We start from the raw sequence: 18777 nt of genomic DNA, 5'->3' as shown, positions 1-18777 counted from the left end.
TTGAGACTTGACTTCTCAATAGATTGCAGGATGCATTTCTAACTTGCTGTTTTGTGACTTGAAGTTACATTTCCAAATGAGTGCTTGCATAGGCTTCTCTGCTGCATCTTTCATCACCATTTTCAGATGTCTCCCGGTAAATGTCAGGCACTTCATCACCTCCATGACTTCATGTACCTTCACGCAGGGCTGGTGGCCTGGGATATCCTACAAGTGTGTTTATCTTGTCATCACCAGTTGTGCTTTGGACTGGACCTGCTCCTGAGCAGTGCAGAGAGATGGCTGAGTGATTGCAGCCCTTGCTCTGTGCTATCCCACTGCCTAAACTTGCTCTCTTTGCCTGCTTTTGGATCTATCTGTGTCCCAGGATCAAGGACAAGGGGAATATTATCTCCCCATGGCTGTGAGATGGAGAATGTGTTGCCAAAAGAGTTCCTGCCTGCATTAAGTGTGATACCATCTCAGCATTTTTAGCAGGATCTGTCACACAGCTGAGACTGCAGCATGCTCTTGTGTCTGTTTGGTCATCTTGCTGTAAACTGTTTATGGGGATTTTTATCAAGATGCTCCATCTGGAATCCCATGTGTGTCATCCTCTTTGCGATTTCAGCAGGGCGTTGCACAATGATTGGCAGGGCTGCCTGATTGATAGGTCTGATAAAATCCATCTGCTCAGCATGACTCAGGTTTGTGTGGTCACTCTCAGCTTGGTGGGAAGCTTTGATGTCTGTTTGAGTCTCAGGTAGCTGCATGGCTTTAACCAGTTATTACCCAGTTGTACTCTCAAATTCTCCTTGTTCCCCTTGCCAAGCAATACATGCAATTTTGTTGCCACCTTCCATTTTGTGTAATATGTCTGGGTCTAGGTACTATATTGCATTGCAGTATATATATTTATATATATATATACACACACACCTTTCCAGGCTTTGTAGTCTGGCCAAAACAGTATTGCAACCTGCACTGGTTGATCGCTTGTTGGGTTGGAAGCAGTGAATGGAAATGGACCAAGTGAAGCAGTGCTCTTCCCTCTAGGTTCAGTGCTTTGATGGTGTTGTCTCAAGCTGAAATAGCAGGCAAATATTTGCTGGACTTGGAATCACTTACTCCAAGTGACTGACACTGTGCAATCTGTCGTTTTTAACGAGCATTTAACTGTTAGGTGTGAAGTGGAGAAAATAGTAAGTGCAAAAGATATGATTTGCCTCTGCTGCAGTGGTTTGCAGTTCATGTAACAGTGGCTGGTACTGACTGGAATTAAGGCTGGATTAAAATTTGGACACTAGCTGCAGACCCCATGCATGAAAAACAAAAAAAGAGAAATAAGTTCCTTCATGATAGCTGATTTTTTTCAGAAATGCCTTTTGGTTTAAGTACTACATGCATTTTACAAAGTTCATGTACCTCTGCAGTTTATTTTAAGAGGTCTGAATTTATTTGGTGTAGATTTATTTCAATTATCTAATCAGAAGCAGACACATAACTTCTTAGGCTGTCAAAGGTATTCAAGAATGTATGACAAACTTCAAAGGAATGTGTAAGATCTTGCTACACATCTTACTATGCATTTTTATAGAGAAGAGTTAATTAAATTTTCCCTTTCTACCCAGAAATTACTTTTAGGCTAAATTAGGTATGTGAGGTTGTAAGGCTTTTCAAGGTTCCTTGTTTCTGCTTTAGCTTTGTGACTGATTAAACAACCAAATGCTTATCTAGATCAAAGAAATAATAAGCAGAGGGGGCATCCTTAGGCCAGTTATCAGTTAAGTTGAACTTAACTGTCAGGTATCCAAGTTCCAAGGCAAGATCTCACCAGAGGGACAAGCAACAGGGACTGTGTACAAAAATGTTTACTTGCAAAGAAGAAACTTCCAGGGGGAAAGCAGCTCAATTTCCCTGCTCATGCTTCTGCAGGCAGGGTTTTTCTGGGGAATAAAAAGACTGTGCCACCCTTGGGAGTCCTGTCTGGTGTGGGGTGTGGTGCCTGTCAGGTGGGACATGAGTTACCAGGTACAGGACTACATCCTTCCCTGCCTCCAAATTGGGAAAGCAGATTGTTCTTGGGTTAACTCCTGTGGAGACTTAATTTATGTTCACTTCTGTGAGGGGAGAAGGGAAAAAAAAAAGCTCTGGTTATCTGAATATACACCATTCAAGTATGTTTGCAGGGACAATATTTCAAGTTATTAGTCTCAGCAATTTAGATAAGAGCATGTACTTTCCTACAAAAGACAAGGCACAGTGTCTTAATATTAATACCTGACAGAGAGTAACCCTGTGTGATAAAGTACATAGATAGCACAACAAGGGGTGAATTAGAAATGCCTGGGAAGATATATGATGCCATTAGTAAAACATGGAGATTTATGTGTGACATTAACATCTCTAAGAGAGCAGAAGCAGAATTATACTACTAAAGCTGCCTAAATGTTTCTTTTTTTCTTTCCCCCAGATGCAGTAACAAAGAGATCTGAGAGAAAGGGTTATCTAATGAGTAAAGTACTGCCTACAATTTGGCAGACCCATCATTCCCTTCAAATTTTCCTGTGTATCCTCTGGCAAATGACTAGCACTCAAATGTTTGAAATCCGTGGCTGGTGGCTGTAACGATGGTGGCGTTTTGGGTGTGATTGAACACAAGAGTTGGGTTGCCCTTCCTTGGCATTGAGCTATGTTGCTACCTGCTGGGAATGGCCCTGGAGGAGCAGGTACCAAGCAGAGGGGTCTCATGCAGTCCACTTCTTGAGCTCTGACACCAGGAAACAGCTGAATTTTAACTCTGCTGGCCAGCTTGTGTGACATATTTCATCTGCCAGGGCTGCAGGGGAGTGAGAGAGTGGCTTCATCCTCTGAGTGTGCCCTTTTCTGTTTCACACTGACAATTGCTGCTGTGAATTGCTGGTGCTGTTTCTGTTGTGCCCAGCTGGGCTCTGTTTTGCATGCACTTGGAGCTGGGACAGCAATGAGGAATCCCCTTTCAGCCATGGGCAGTCCTGTCCTTCCTGCCAAGGGGGAGATTTCATTGTCTTGGGTTCATTATGACACAGAAATGGAGCCACAATTATAACCCTGGACTGGTTATAATGGTTATAACCCTTTCATGGCCCTGGAATTTGAAAATGCTCTATTGTCTGTTGGGAGTTTCTTGCTGTACAAAGTGAATTCAGTTAAAGCAAGAATGCATTTTTCAAGAGACCTTTTCTTATAGTGCAGGAAGTTCTCACTTGTGGAGAGCCAGCATGAAAATCAGCAGTCAGTCAGTCTGTATTGTCTTAAAAGCAGAGAAGAAAGAAATACTGTCATTGTACCTTGAGGATGGAAATTTTAAGGGATAGCTCAGTGTACAAGGAGAGGATGCAAGTTTCTTTTGAGCAGATCATCACTGTGTAGTAAACTGAGGTATAATTATGTATTGAAATTGTGCTTTCCTTCTCTTTGTACTGTTATATTTTATGCATAAATAGAAGTTTTGCTGGTTTTGAGGTAAGATAGTTCAATACTGACACATTATTGGTTATTTGGAGAAAGTCATCTGATGTTATAGTGGGTGTGCAACATAGTGAAGAGTTTTGTTGGGACACTTGGTAAATAGCCTCAGAAATTTGTGAATCAGAAATTAAAGATGATCCCACCCTCTCAAGTTACTTTACTGATTGGAAAAAAAGAATAATCTCATGTTCAAATGTGGAGCCCTTTTACATTTGGTGAAGCGCCATTAATAATTTGGTGAAGTGTCATTAATAATTAATCACGTGTGAGAACACTTCATCTGAAAGGTCTCCAAGATCTTTCCAAAGGTGAGTTTTGTGCTAAAGCTCATTGGAAGTATCACCTGGGTTACCAGGATTGAAGCACAGTGAGCATGAAGATTTAGTCTTAATTTACACTTGAAATGGGAGAGGGCAAATTAGAAACCTGATTCATGACCAGTGGGCTAATTACCTGACAAAATTTTGGGGTGTTTTCCTGTCAGCTGGAATACAACACTAACAAATCTAGCTGCTGCTTCAGAAAGGATACAGAGACGTTTACCAATATCAGAGATGCTGACTTTTTACTTTTTGATGCCTTTTTCATTTTTATGAGAGGAGCTCACCAGAAACAGCTCCATAGTGCATAACTCTTTATTGTTCCGGAGTTTGTAAGTTCCATTTTATTTTTTCATAGCGTAATTTTTTTTTTTAATCTCGTAGTCTAAAATGAAACAAAGCCTCACTTTTATGATGTGCAAGCATATATATTTTACATTTATTTTCATAACTTCCAATGGAAAGAAGTCCTCCAAGGAGCTGTTGTCAGGCTAATAAAGCTGGAGTCTGAGGCTCCACAGAGCAGGGAAGTCCTTGAGCTTCATTCCATGACAGGGATGGCTCTGGATCCTTTACAGAAACAAAGAGGTCAGGGTGTAATTTAGCAGCACTGGTTTTCAGGAGCCACACAATGAAGAGCCTGATGGAAAGCTTTCAGCTTTGAGTTTTGGATCAGATCATGAAGCAGTTTGCCTGCAAAGCACCACAAAACTCAGATTTAGGAATAGATTTTATTGGAGACCAGGCTTTTTATATATGTATAAAAAGACTTTAAAAATATGGTTAGAAGCAGTGTTAGTGATTTCTTTAAAATCAAGAAATGAAACCATTCTAGTGATTTCTAAGAAAAGTGAAAGTTAGCATGTAAGAAACGGATGCTGATTTTTTGGCCCTGCTGAAACTGATGCTGAAGCTTCTCTCCTATCCAGTTGCAGCCCTCAGATCTGGCAGACTCACTGATTTTCTGGCTGTTCACTGTTTTAACAATAACCTCTGGCCATAATACACCAGCTTGCTGGATGTCCAGTGCCCTTGGCTAATTCATGTCTGTGAATCCTGTGTGAATGTTTAGGACATAAATGCAGAGCATTTTCATTCCACATCTTGGTAGGCCTCATGCTTTGGACTGATTGCAGTTGAATGCTGCATCAATCAGTGCAGCATAAAGTAATTCTAATGGAGAAATATTTCAGACCTACTGATTTTGACTTGTCACTGTTGGCAGGGGAAAGAACTCTGCACAGAAACTGGTGAGTTTTCATGTAACTGCTGCATTCTTCTAGAGAAAAATGGACCAGTTGAACAAAAAACCTCATAAAAATCATTGCAACAATGAGTGTGCATGCATAATAGAGAGCTCCCAGCCAGTCTTGTTAAATCCATGTTTTACACTGTCACACAGTCGTGGAATGCATAACAATAGTCTGGCTATAGGTCAAGGGCCTGTTTGTTCTTTCATATTTCTCCTCAAGTTGGCAAGCGGACACACTTTCTGTCAAAGAGAAGATGCCAAAAGAAAGGGCAGGGTTTTTTCCCCAAGTTATTTTTGAAAGGCCTTGATTCTTGGATGTCTGATTAGGATATTTTAGACCTGGCTGTCACTACCCTGGAAGTCAAATGTTGCAGCAGCTTAATACAGGCAGCCAAAATCATTAAAAGCATTCAAAAAAAATTCATGTAAAGATACAGTTTTGTTCAGCTGCGGAAGGCACTAATTGTAAGCTTAGCAGGGGATTCATATCTTCTGTCTTACATCAGTTTTTAACCAAAAGTGTCTCCTTTGAAGAGCAAAAGAGGAGGGTCTCCTGTGTTCTCCTTTCTGTTCTCATGCGCATCCACACACGTTTCTGTAGCAGCAGTTTGTTTCTGTGCTTGGGCTTCCTTCTCTTTTATGTATACATAAAATAGAATTCTGAGATGAATTCTGTGGGAGCCTGAGCTGCAGATCCAAGCTGGGCCTTCCCTGCCTCCCAGAGGTGAGGAGCAGCTCCACTGGGTGGAAGCACCTTCTTGGGTGTGAATTTCTCCAGTGCTGTCATGACCCTGAAGGGAGAGGCTGCTGTGAGCTTGGGTCTCTGATGCCTGAGGCATGGACCACAGAGTGACCCACAGGTGACATCCTTGTGTTCAAAGGAGGAGACTTCCAACAGCTCATTTGTTTCTTTTATTTTATCCATTTCCTCAAATAACCTGGGATTATTCATGGCTTGAACAACACAGTCCTGTCCCGTGTTTTCAAAGGTGATTCTTCAAATATATTGTTTCAAAGTCTTCTTTTAAACTTGGTTTTTCTGCATTGTTTTGCTTTCTTTATCTGCTTCTGGCATAAAAACCTCAAAACGGAACAGCTCTAATCAGAATTGTTTCTTGGGCAACTAAGAAAACAGCAGCTTGAGATATTATATCAAACTCTCTTTTAGTCCCAAAGCAAATGTTGTTGGAGTTTGTAAAATTTCCTATGCAAAGATTGTCTGTTTATATGGTATTGGACTCCAACAGATGATCTCTCCCAGACTCAGGTTATCCACCTGCAGAAAATAGATGGTGATTCTGAATTACTTTCAGCCCTGTGTTAGCTGCAAGGTGTCAAGTGGCTTTCTTGGTATTTATTTTTAAAGAAATCTTTAAAAGATACCTTTTTTCTGTAGTGTAGAATGGCTTTGTGATCAAGCTGCCAGGCACTGCTTTTTCTGTGTCTATCTCCAAATTCTTTACAGAGGAGTTTGGCATAATTTTTCCTTTTGTCACTCTGACAAAATGAAGCACAGAAAAAGAAAAATGATTCCTGTGACAGCACCAAACTGGAGCTGATGCCAGCCAAGTGCTTTGTCCATGGTGTCATGCTGTGCTTTGAAGGGCACTGATCTCCCAGTCCAAATAACATCCAACATGCTACTAAAACCATAAAAATATTATTCCTCAAGGAGATAGATGGGATATGAAAACAGGAAATATAATTTTAAAACAGCTGACAGTATCATAGAGATGTTGTAGCAAATGACAAATCTTTTGAAAAATCCAGCAAAGGCTAGAATTAGATTAATTTGAGAGAGATTCAAGAAATAGCACAACTTTTGCTGTCACCTGACATTTAGCATGCACAGGTGAGCCAGACAACTGTTTTAACCCATACACAACATTCCTCTCAGTAAATCTGCTCAAAGGGCCCCATATCCATATTTTTTGTGGTACTATCATTATGCCTTTTTTTGCCACTGCCTGGAATTTCATTATGAACAGTCACTGATGTAATACCAAACCTATGGAATCTTAAACACATCTCAAAATCTGTGGAATAAAGTGGACTCCTACCAAATGAAAAAGATGCAGTATTTTTTGTTGATTTTATTCAAGTGGCTCATTCCAGCATTTTCCTAAACATATTTCAACTAAAAATGTCTCAAAATAAACTTTTTACAGTTTTTGGGTTTGGGTTAGGGTTTTGTTAATTAATGTTTTTTCTGTTTTCTTCTCTCCCATGTTTCTGACACAGAGTTTTTTGGTTGTTTGCTGCCTTATCTTGGGTTTTATCTCTAAACCTGTGGCTTTGACAGCTCTGTGATTGTGTTGTGCCTTCACATTGCCACACAACCTTCAGTCCCATCCAACTCTCGGCCTGTCACAAAGCTGTGCTGGGTGTGTGCTGTCAACACAGTATTTGTCAAAATTCAGTATTTGATGCTCAGTACATTTCCCACTTATAGAACTGTAATTGTTCTCCTGATGCCTGTCCGAAAATCTTCATTTCAAAAACTTTTTTTTTTAATAGGGTCAATTTCAGCCTCGTAACAGTCTCAGTCTGGGTGAAAATTTGTTTGGCTTGTATTTTATTCCTTACATCCACACACATTGAAACTGAAGAGAACTAAGTTAAGAAAATGAGTGGTGGAGTAAAAATGATGTGGTTTGTAACATAGGCTACCAATAGTTTCAAGGGAATATTCAGTAGGTTTGTGGTGTGTACCAAAGTTGGAGTTAATCACCTCAAGGACTGGAGTGTAGGTGAGTGCTCAGCATGCTCTGACTGGGTACCAGACACCCTTCAGAGCAATGAGGCTTTAAATTCTACTTTTCTTTGTGACAAACCTGTCAAAAGAGTTTTGCAGGTCTAAGGAAAAAAAAACAACCAGATAAAACCTCTGTCCCACAAACCCCTGTCTCTTCAAAGTTTTCTCTGAGCTATAAATTCACTGCTGATATTGGCTGAGGAAATGGATGTCTGCCCAATTTAGTTGTCCCACAAAAATGTACAGAATCTGTCTTTTGGTGTCCTGTAAAGAAAAACATGGAGCAAAAATGTTGGGAGAAAAAAAAAGTAAAACAGGACATGACCTTCTTTAGAGTATATATGTAGGAATTAAAGTATTCTCAACAAGCCCTTTTTTCTAAAATGCCAATGTTCATGTTGAGGATTGATTTCAGAATTGATTAGAGGAAGGATAGACAGGTGGGTGGTGGAAGTATTACCCAAAAATGTCTAAAGCAAGATTTTAAAAGAGTGTTCTGTCTGCACATGCAGCATTCACATGTACACCATGCTTTTGGATGCCAACAAGGAAACAACACAATCTGCCTTACTGTTTTCCTTGTTACCTAATGGAATATCACACCTCGGGTTGTCAGCAAATTGTTGTTAACACAAATTGTCAGAAATTCAGCTTCATGTTTGAGTCATGAAAGGGACTAAAGCTGTACTTTGAGCAAGGCATGTGCCTAACTATGCTTTTTCTCAGCAGTCATTAAAAGTACTGTGAAAAAAACAACTGCTGGCCTAGTTCAAGTAACAGAAAAAACTGCTTTGGGTCTTTTTTTAAGTGCTGTTAGAGGAGAAACTCAGGGACTTATTTTTGTAGGTAAAATGAAAGTGTAAAATAAGTGATCTTGCGAAAACACCAGAATTTTCTTTCTTACTGTGTCCTATGAAAAGAGACACCTTAACGGAGATTTCAAGAGCACACAAGAAGTCTGTACGCTGTGACCTGTGACTCCTTTCTGTCACATTTCAGTCCTCAGCCTGGTCAGCTGGAAGAGTTGGGAACTGGAAGCTGAGGATGACCCTACAGATAATTTCAAATGTGCTTTTGTAAATGTGTGGGTGTTTTGCTGTAAGGACACCAAGGAGATGCTGCTGGCTGTGATGGGTGGTGGTTTTCATGTTGCCTCTGCAGGTGATTGTAAATGGACAATGATGTTTCTGGTTGCACTGAAAGGTTTTTTTTTTAAATTTTTTTTGCCATTTGCCTCCTTTAAAATGTCTGCTGCCCAGATCTGCTTGAGTTCTAATGCTTTTTGATCCTGAGACTGAATAAAATAAGGCCAAGTAATCCCTGGGGACTTCTGCAACCAGAATTGCTAGGAAGCAGGGAAACTCAGCACATCTAATGCTTTCCTCTGAATCAGTGCCATACTTGATATGGTTTCAGTGGGTGTTTTGGCTGCTTTTCATGCCTCCTGCTTTAATAGCCCTGAACCAGGGCTCAAAGGTTGCTCAGAAATCCAGGTTTGGTTTCTGTAGGTTTTTAAATGTTTGTGCCATAATGGGGAGAGTTGTCCTCAGCACTTTCGTCAAACAAAACTTCACAGGCTTTGCCATTTCCAGGGTGTTGCAAGGAAAGAAGGCATTGTTTCTTTGTTTAGGTTATGGAAAGGAGGATCAAACTTTTTCCTGTAGATTGGAAATAGGTAGCCCTCAGTTCTGTTGGTTTTGCTTGCTAAGGCAGGCTTCACCATCTAAGTGTTCCCATGCTTAATCCCACAGAACAGGACCATGAGGATTGCCCTGTGTGAGGAACATTTCTGGAAATGATCATTTCCCCTTGCTACAGAGAACAGAATTTCCCCTGGAAAAGAACAATGGAAAAACCTAATTTAGTTTGCTAATAAAATGCCAAATTGTCTACTGCTGTGTTTAGAAATAACTATCTCTAGATAGAAAGTTGTGAAAGACTGTACTGACTCCTTGAAGTTTTTGTTTCCACAACTGTTTGGGTTTGGTACTCAAACCTCAATTGCTCCCACCTGGTAATTAGTTGATTAGTATGCAAGTAAATATGGGGATGAGATGATCTACAGGAGGTTGAAGAAATAATGAAGTAAATAAAAAGGTTAATTCATTTTTGTTGAACTTAGTGCTCCTTTTAAGAATTAAGTGCAAGATAATTGTGTCAGCTTTCCTTTGTGTGTGTCATCCAGAGATTTCTTGAGTATGAACCAAACAAATTAGTTTTATAGAAGATTTTTAGTTATTGGTGCCCCTTGACTTTGAAATTTTGCAGGCTATATGGTATGAAACATTATAAAATTATATCAGCAAGTAGATAAAAAAATTCCTCTGGCTCAATGTTGTCAGCGTTTCCTCATTCATGGTCTTTCACTTGATAGATCATAGAATCACAGAGTTGTGCGAGTTGGAAAAGGTCTGAAGTATATTTGTGGGTTTTGGTTCAATAAGGCATTCCTGAAGATATTTGGCAAAATGAATTCCTTTTTAAAAAGTTTTTTAGTACTGTGCTTAGGACTACAGAGTAAAAACAGCCCACGAAAGAAAAACATGTCCTTGGTCAGGAATATGTGTGTGTGTGTTTTGGCTCTGCCTCAACAAACCTGAGCCTAACTTACAGAAGGTGAGTAATCTTGTTTGGTTGGTGAGGAGAACACTTAAGTACCCTGTGAATGAGAGCACTCAGGAACGTCTTGGTGTTAAGGTATCACAGGAAACAAGGCTAAGTGAAAGCCTTAGAAAGAAAACAAGATGTTCTTCTGATTAACACTGATGTCCACCTTCAGGGCTTCATCTGCAAAACATCTCAGCAGTCAGGGAGTTACACAACTGAAAGGTGTTTCACTGTACTCTGTTGTACCTCTGAATTTATATTTTCTTCTTTGGATGTAAATGATGAGGCATTTTTTCTCACAGTTACAGTAAGTTAAGCAGAGTTTCTGCTTTGAAGACCTGGCTCACTTCATGTAGCTACATGAATCCTGAAGGGCATGTCAGTCCTTGGATTTTATTAGTGGTTGGAGTAGTTTGGCATTTTATTGATGGAAGGATAGATCTGGATTTTCTCTAGGTTAGAATGTGTAACTGCAATTGACTTTAATGGGAGTTTTATTAAGGCTGAGATAGTCCTGTAACCTGGATTGATGCATTGCACGAAGAGGACCTGCATTCCTCTCACCAGGTCTGCTGAATCTGGGAAAATCTGCTTTTTTCAGTATTTACTGTGATACAGACTTGGGAAGTTCAGAATGGGGTTTCCTGGAGGAACTGCCATCTCAGCTGGCCACAGCTGTGATTTTGAGTTTTGGCAGCTCTTGGGGCAGCAAAGGTGTTTGTTGTTTTTGTGAAACAACAGGGTACCCGTTGTGTTTAGCCATGGTAGAGCACAGTGCTGCATGTGTGGAGGAGACTTTCACTCCCTCCTCATTTAATCACACACTACCTTTAAAAACCCCCTTTGGCTGGCAGTATAAAATTGAAACAAACACCCCAAAATTCTCGAAGATAAGCAAGTCCTACCCCTGACACTACTGCTTATGCATTTAGGAGAAATCCTGTAACATTTCACTGTCACTTGCAAAAGAATGGTGTAGTTTTTTCACGGCTTAGTCAAATCTCTTGCTTAAGACAGTGAGTCTAATGAATACTCTTGAGGCCCTGTTGATTAGATGGGAAGGTAAACTCATTTGTCTAATTAAACACTGATTGTGGAGCAAGCTTGTCTTTTGTATCTTTCTTCACCTGGTTTAAAGATAAAAGAATTTCTCTGAACCTTCTAATTTCAGCCTTTTGTCTTCTGAGTACATGAACATTTCAAAGTTTTGTTTTTCTTACTGCCTCTGACCATGGAAGTGGATGGGAGTCACCAGAACCCCTGAGCAGATTTCCCAGCTGGTTGAGGTTACTCCAAATTGGAGATCTGAGTCTATTTTCCCAAGAGTTGCCTCCAGTTCTCCCCCTGAGGCATGGCTCAGAGGCAATTTTTTCTCACCACATGCTAAATTATTATTTATCCCAGTCATTGCCTGAAGGTGGTTGTTCTACCACTGTTGCAGTCAAAGTACACACACAGGCAGACAAACAACCTGTCACTAAAACCCATGTAAATGCAATCCAGCAGCTATGCACAAATAGCCAGAAGTTTTTGCATCTTTGACTGGAGGCAGCCAGCAATCAAGAAACTGTGCTGGTCTACAGCCAAAAGAAATAGGGAATTCCCTCAGTGTTTTTTTTTTTTCCTCTGAAGTGATTAATGAGGGCATAATCAGGTTTGGCTCCATATTAATCGGTGCTGTTTGGATATTAAAATTGTCAGTTCTGTGGCTGATGCTTCCCGGGGTTTTCTCAGGATTGCATTGCTCTGTGGTTGGGCTACAGTCATGGCAGCAGGGGCAGGTGAATGGAGCAGTTTTCCTTGCAAGTGGAAGCCACTGTTTTCCCCTAATGGGAGCTCAGATGCACAGAGTAGTCTGTCTTTTCTTGCTTGGAAGTTTCTCCCTCACAGAGTCATCACTGGAAAAAGAAAAGGAGCAGCAAATCAGTTTAGTCAGTGCTGCAATTGTATCTAGCAACTGCAGCAAGGATCAATATCTGTTTTGCTTTCTAGATCATCCTAACTGTAAAGTTTCTTTTCTGCCTTTGGTGCCCTCTTCAGCCCCCCATGTAAACACTTCTATCTTTGCAGTGCCTGTGATAACCATTGGCTTACTCAAAGAATCCCTTGGGAGCTGAAGAGGCAGCATCTTCCAGGCTCAGGGGCATCACATCTGGTGAGATATATGCTTTTTATGCCCTTTTTTTATCCCTGGAGCTATATTTTGTTCAGTTGAGACAATTTCTATCATGAGCTGCACTTCAGTCTTAGATTAGCTTCCTTTGAAACCCAAAGTCTGGTATGTAAAAAGGTTGCTTTGGGTTAGTGATCAACCTGATTTGGAAGACAATTTGTGGTAGTCCTTGATCAAACTGACTGCCAGAAATTACTTGTATATTTGGGAATTTTCCACCCCAATTCTTCCCTTTTTTTTAGTGTTTTACATGTTAAGGATTATAGGTAAGTATGTGCATGGTAATTTAGCTCTCTAAAACACTGAGAAATTTTTCCATCTTGTGGCTCCATATTAATCTCCTGGTTCCTGGAAATGACCTGAATGGGAAGGAGGTGTTTTTCCCTTGGGAAGGTCGAGCTCTTGTGTCTCTGTCATTAACCCTACATGTGGCCATCTTTGCACACACAGGCTGAGGTAATGAGGTCAGCCCAAGAGCCACACTGGGCTTTCCCTTGGTGAAAGGTTATGAATATGGAGACCATTATGTGTCATTAAGATAATCATGTTGCTGAATGTGTCAGCAAAGTCAATGGCTCTCTGTTCCCCAGGTGTTCTGGTTGGAGTTTTAAAGGGACATGTAAGAAAAATTCTGTTTGCCAGGTGGGAGAAAATTTGCCTTTCAAAAGATTGTTGCTTCAGCACTTGATAGGAGCCCTGCTAAGCAATGATGGCAATAATAATAAATGTTCCCAGGCGGCACTTGGTTTATAATTGCTGTTTAGTCCAAATTGCTCTGAGTGAGGACACTCCATCATTCTGGCTATGCAGGTGGAGGTTATGATGTCATGTGTAGCAAATTCACTGATTCAAAAGGATGGAACATTGACATAAAATAGTAACAGAACGCAGAGTTTCAGTAGTGGAAACTAAGGAAAACAAAAATGATTCAAAATTTAAGTGAAGCAGCCAACCTTGATGAGGAGGTGAGGAAAGGGCTTGCCTTGAAGGGTTTCTCTGCCTGTTGAGCACCACTCTGGAGTGACTGTCACTACCAGGGGCTGTGTTTGCTTGATCTGATCTTGAGTTGTCCTGTAAGGGCAAGGTTTGTAAGGAATTATCTTTACAAAGAATAATCCCAAGGAGTTATGGCCACACCCGTGGTAGATCTGACAACTCTTGTGTCTGCATACACTTTTAGTGAGTTTCCACCTCTGACTTCTCTTTGCTCAGTACCTTTTTTCTCATTTCTGATGTTCACAGGCAGGTTTAAGTGGCCAAGCAGAGCCAAGTCCTGAACGCAGAGTTCCTGTGGTCACCCTGCCTGCCCTTCTGGTCCCTGGCTAGCACAGATTGTGTCAGCAGATGAGGGAAAGAAGAGGCAGTGTGAGCTGGGCTGAAGCCAGGAGGATGGAAACCTAAAAGTGAATTTGTTGGGCAACAGAGGCTCCCAAACACATCTTTTTATTTGCATGTGGATCTATAAAGGCTCCAGTTTCAGTCCTTGGGAAAAATTAAACCTTAAGCTGTAAGCAGTGATAAACAGTGCAATATTCAATTAGTGAGCTGCCCTGACCAAGGCATGTCAAAGTAAATTGGGTTTTTTTTAAGGCTGCTAACTGTGCTGACAGAGAGTTGGTTAATTCTTGAAGGATAATGTTTTGGGCAAATTCCCAGCCTCCAAATGCCTGCAGGCAGACTTGTCCATATTTGTGGTATATTTGAGGTCTAGTGTTCCTCCTTTGGGCCATATATTTCAAGAGGGAATTTTAATGGAAGGAAACATTGCTGCAGAGCAACAGTCTTCTCTGAAACACTTTCCAAAAAATGTTAAGGCCAAAGGTCTTGTTTTTTCAGGGCAAAAGATGTGAATCCTCTAATATTTACTCAGTTATAAATAGCAATGGGCAAGGCTCTAAGGATGGATTCCTGGAAGATTTTATCAGGGATAGTTATTCCCCAAACTAAGCAAAGGCAGTGGTTGTCTTTTAATTGTTCCATCTTCTTTGGCACAGAGAACACCATTATTAAACAGATAGCAAATAATTACAATGAATTTGAGGTTTTCACTTCTCTCCAGTCCCAACAGGAACCAAAATGTATTTCATTTCCAGTAAGAGATGGCAGGTTAATGCTGGGGGGAATGTTCATGCTAAATGTTTTGGTTTTCCAGTCGTGGCATCAGTGAGGTGGCAGGAGAAAGTGCAACCCCATGAGGGAAGGAATTTACCTGGGTGCAAGAGGTGCTGCTCTTGACCAGCTGGGCTTGGACAGGGAACTGCATTTCATCTATGCACTCCTCCATTCCCCCATCTGCAAATAGGAGGGAAGATTTTAGTGCTTAGAGAGAAGCTGTTTGAAAATGTTGTTGCTGTCCACTGAAAGCTAAATCTGCTTGGTGTCATTGCAAATACAGAGGTGAGTGTTGTCTAATTCCATTAACAGGTCAGTTTGCCTCCCACAGTGAAACTCAGTCTCTCAGTGTAGATCTTGTGAAGTTTAGCATGGAATTCATGCATCCTCAAAGAGCTAACATGAAACCCAAACGAGACACGAGCCTTGCTGAGGAGCCTGAAGGCCAGAGCCTCCAGAAGTGCTGTGACACTTCCAAACAGAAGCACAGCATCTGAGGTGTCTTCACAGACTCATGAGTCTGCTGAACCACTACATTCTAAAAAATCAGAAAATGGACAGTGTTATTTCTTGGAAAAGGAATGCAGTTTCTCATTTGCTTTCTAATTTTCTGTATCAAGAGTAAATGCACAGTAACTGAACTGACTGGAAAATGCTTGGTAGTAAATACTAAATAATAAATGTTTGGTAGTAGCTGACACCTGAAATATCAAGGAAAAGTATTTTTCAGACACTGATATGCTTTAGTGAAGATGTGTTTTTTTGCTAGTACTTAGCAGACAAGAAAAAGTAAAACTGACTTCTAACAGCTATTGGGTATCATTTCAAAATCTTGCAGTCAAACATTTATTTCTGCTGATGTAAGACAGGTATTTAACTCTGTAAAAAGTTCTATCTGTACTCAGTAGGATACTTGAAACTTCTGAGAACCAAAGTGATTTCCCACTGTAACCTGGTGTATGCTATTTGTACAACAAAAAATTAAAGTTAATTTCAGGTACTAAAAAAAAAAAAATGGAAAGGAAAAAGACACAAGGATTAAATGACAGAATTGCTGCTTTTTTTGGTGGCTGTTGGTACTATCATATATGCTGAAGCATTCCAACCAAGGGCATGTGGCTGCGATGGAATTTGATGTACAATCAGTTTTAGGGAACAGCGTGTGCCTTGTTAATGTAATCCATAAAAGGCTTTCAAACTTCCTGAAACCAGTCCCTTCTGTTTCCAAGTCTGCATATGATCTCATAGGAAATGATCTGGGAGAGGCCAGCTAACCCTTTTGCATAATCAAGGTAGCATTGTTCTTTTAATGCCTAAAGTTAGTTGTTTCACTGATACAAACTCAATAATCCCCTTCTTTTCTGTCAACAAATCTCTATCATCAGGCTTTGCAATGATTTTGGTGGCATTACAAAAGAGAATAAGTGGGAAGACTGAAGTGTAATTTGAAGTCTGACCTCAATGTCATTAATCTACTTTGTCACCCTTTGTCTTAGCTATTTCAAAAATCCTAAACCCAGTGAAATTTGGAAGATTGAAATGTAAATACATAACACAAGTGGGCAAGGTTTGTTTTGCAGAGGGCTCAGAGGCAGGTAAGCAGCCTGCACCTTGCCAAGTTTCCTAAAGGGCAGTAGTAGCAAAACTGCAAAGAAGATATCTGCCCTTTATATAGGTTTAATATTGGGAAACCTCTCATGGGTACATCAGCAGTAGGAAAAGAAAGTGAAGAAGGTGAAAGAAAAAGAAGTCTTGTATTGGAGCCCTTGAAAACCTTGCTCTTCACACAAACCCAGAGTGCCTCATGCAGTCCATGTTTTTATATCCTTGGGATACCCAGGATTTCCTCAATATATTTAGCCCAAGGAGGGAAACACTCCAATGAGTTGCTGTCCCTGAGAGCCTTGTAGGGCAGCGAGCCTGAACCTTCCCTGGCAGGGCAGGGAGAACAGCAGGCTCTGGGCTCTTTGCACAAGTACAATTATGGTCTAGTCCATGTCAGGAGGCTGAGCTCCCTGCCTAACCAACTGGCTGGAGTTAGGGTGAGCCTAAGCAGAGGGCTCTGTGGCACTCTGCTCGCTGCAGAGTTGTTAAATTTGGCACTCTGCTCTGGGCTCCAGTCAAACATTTTCTTAACCATATTAGGGTATGTGGAAATTGGCCAGCCTTCGATGGACTTACTGCTTGTGCTTGTATTTTATAGAGTAGGCAGCCACTGCTTTACTTAAAAACTAGCAGGTTTGATAGAATAACACAAATAGAACCCTTTAAAATTGTCATTGAAGTATGGTAGGGGAAAAAAGAGCATCTCTCAAGACAAGAGAAATTGTTGTAACAAAGTTTGCAGTTCCCCTGTTCTTTTCATGTGTAGATATGGATCATCCTGTAAATCAGATCCCAGTAGTTATGTGTTGTGCTGTTATTCCGGTGAAAAAACAGTGAAGTGAGCCTGGCTGGCTATGGGATGAGCATTCCCATTCCCTTTGCTGGCATGTCCAAGGCTGGGGAAGGCCAAACACTACATTGGTGACTCTCAAGGCTTGCTTGAGTTTGGTTTATGGAGCCAAACTCCCTGGGGGTTGTGCAAGAGCAATGGGCTTAACCTAGCTCTGTTGCTTCAGAGGTAAGAATGTCTGAAACTTCCCCAACAAGGGATCGAATATTCCACTGGAAAAATTCCAAAATAGAAAGTCTTCAGTATTTAAGTGACAAGTTTTAGGTTCTTAAGGGTTGAGAATTTGTCAAGCAGGAGTGTTGGTTAAGCAGATTATCAGGTCTACCCTATACTCCAGTAGATTTTGCTATTAAAATTACTTTTTTACATCAGTAAATGTTTTCATAATTTTTAATTTACTACTGCTCCCTGTAGCTGTAAGCTTTTGTTTCACTGAAATGATTCTCTGTCATTTCTAATGTTGTTATTGTTAACACTTGCAGACAGTTGTCACATCCCCTGCTTAAAACTTATTTGGTGCATCCACAGCTCTTTTAATCTGTTTGTAAGTCAGTCCCTCTCTGCTTGCTGAACACTTTTATGGCTCTCTTGTGATTGTCCCCTGGGTTATTATTGTCACTGAGGAAATGAGTTCTCCAGAGCTGAATGAAGTGTTCCAGGTGTGATCATCAGAGAGCTGTGCTAGGGATATCACCTTTCTGCCTTGTGTGTTTCATTTAATGTTGCACGGACCCTTTCTGCTACCACATCAAGCATTAGTCAATGCCTGCTACAAAAACAAACAAACAACCCAGGCCAAATTTAAGCTTTTCAATAACAAATTTTGATAACCTTTCTCAAAGATGCAAAAATGGCTCAAAAAATACAAAAATGTAGCTCGAGGCTGCCAGGAGGGCTGGAATCACCATATCAGTTCTGACCTTTCAGCTTTTTGCTGATGGTCTGTGTGATCTTATACAGGTCTTTTGGCTACTTGACCCTCAGGTCTGTGTTAGTGGGTAATAACATTGTAGTAGCTGTGTTTGGTATGGCTGTGGGGGTTGGTTCAAGTTTGTGAATGATCTGGAAAATACAAAGAAGTGGCAATGTAAAATATTTGGGCAAATGGCTGCAGAAAACCACTTGTGTGAAAGTTACTGCCCAGGTGGAGGCTTCTCTGGAGCCATGGATGAGGACTGAAAGGTTCATGAACTATTTAAAAATTGTAAGGAGTGTATGCTAAAGTGCATGAGCTCTTGGGGTAGGAGGGAAGGGATTTTGCATGATGTTTTGATGCCCACATCACACTAAAACAAAATAAATAGAAATGCAGCCTCAATACTGAATCCACTTAAGGGAAATGAAGAATGAAACATTTCTGTTGGTTTCCATTTTAGATCCATTACAAAAAGGGCTGCTGTATGGCTGTAGTTCAATGCAGGAAGCATTTATATGGAATTTTGGCATTAGGTGGACTTCCCAAGAACAGCTACTGTCCAGAAGATATTCCAGCTAAAACTTTCTGAGAGCAGTTTGAAATGTTGGCACCATTTCATCTGAGGTCTGATCCAACTTGAGCTAGGAGAGGAACAGAGGAGGCTCTGATTTGGATCTAAATGGCTCCTCTCTACACTG

At 40.7% G+C, this 18777-nt stretch overlaps 1 protein-coding gene across 10 annotated transcripts in view; it reads left to right on the top strand.

Moving 5' to 3' along the window:
• Nucleotides 1-18777, top strand: part of CALD1 (caldesmon 1) — a 215509-nt gene that overhangs the window by 69481 nt on the left and 127251 nt on the right. For 9 of the 10 annotated variants that reach the window (XM_039708124.1, XM_039708113.1, XM_039708116.1 and 6 more), the window contains exon 2: nucleotides 12494-12578. The exons of the other annotated variant lie outside the window; for it this stretch is intronic. The gene's annotated coding sequence lies outside the window, so the exon portion shown is untranslated. The remainder of the gene's footprint in view (nucleotides 1-12493; nucleotides 12579-18777) is intronic. 10 annotated transcript variants of the gene reach the window in all.

Source organism: Passer montanus, unplaced genomic scaffold, assembly GCF_014805655.1.
Source record: "Passer montanus isolate IOZ18808 unplaced genomic scaffold, ASM1480565v1 scaffold20, whole genome shotgun sequence".
NCBI classification, from domain to species: Eukaryota; Metazoa; Chordata; class Aves; order Passeriformes; family Passeridae; genus Passer; species Passer montanus.
The sequence above is the reverse complement of the archived record's forward strand: the minus strand, read 5'-3'. Positions and strand labels throughout refer to the sequence as shown.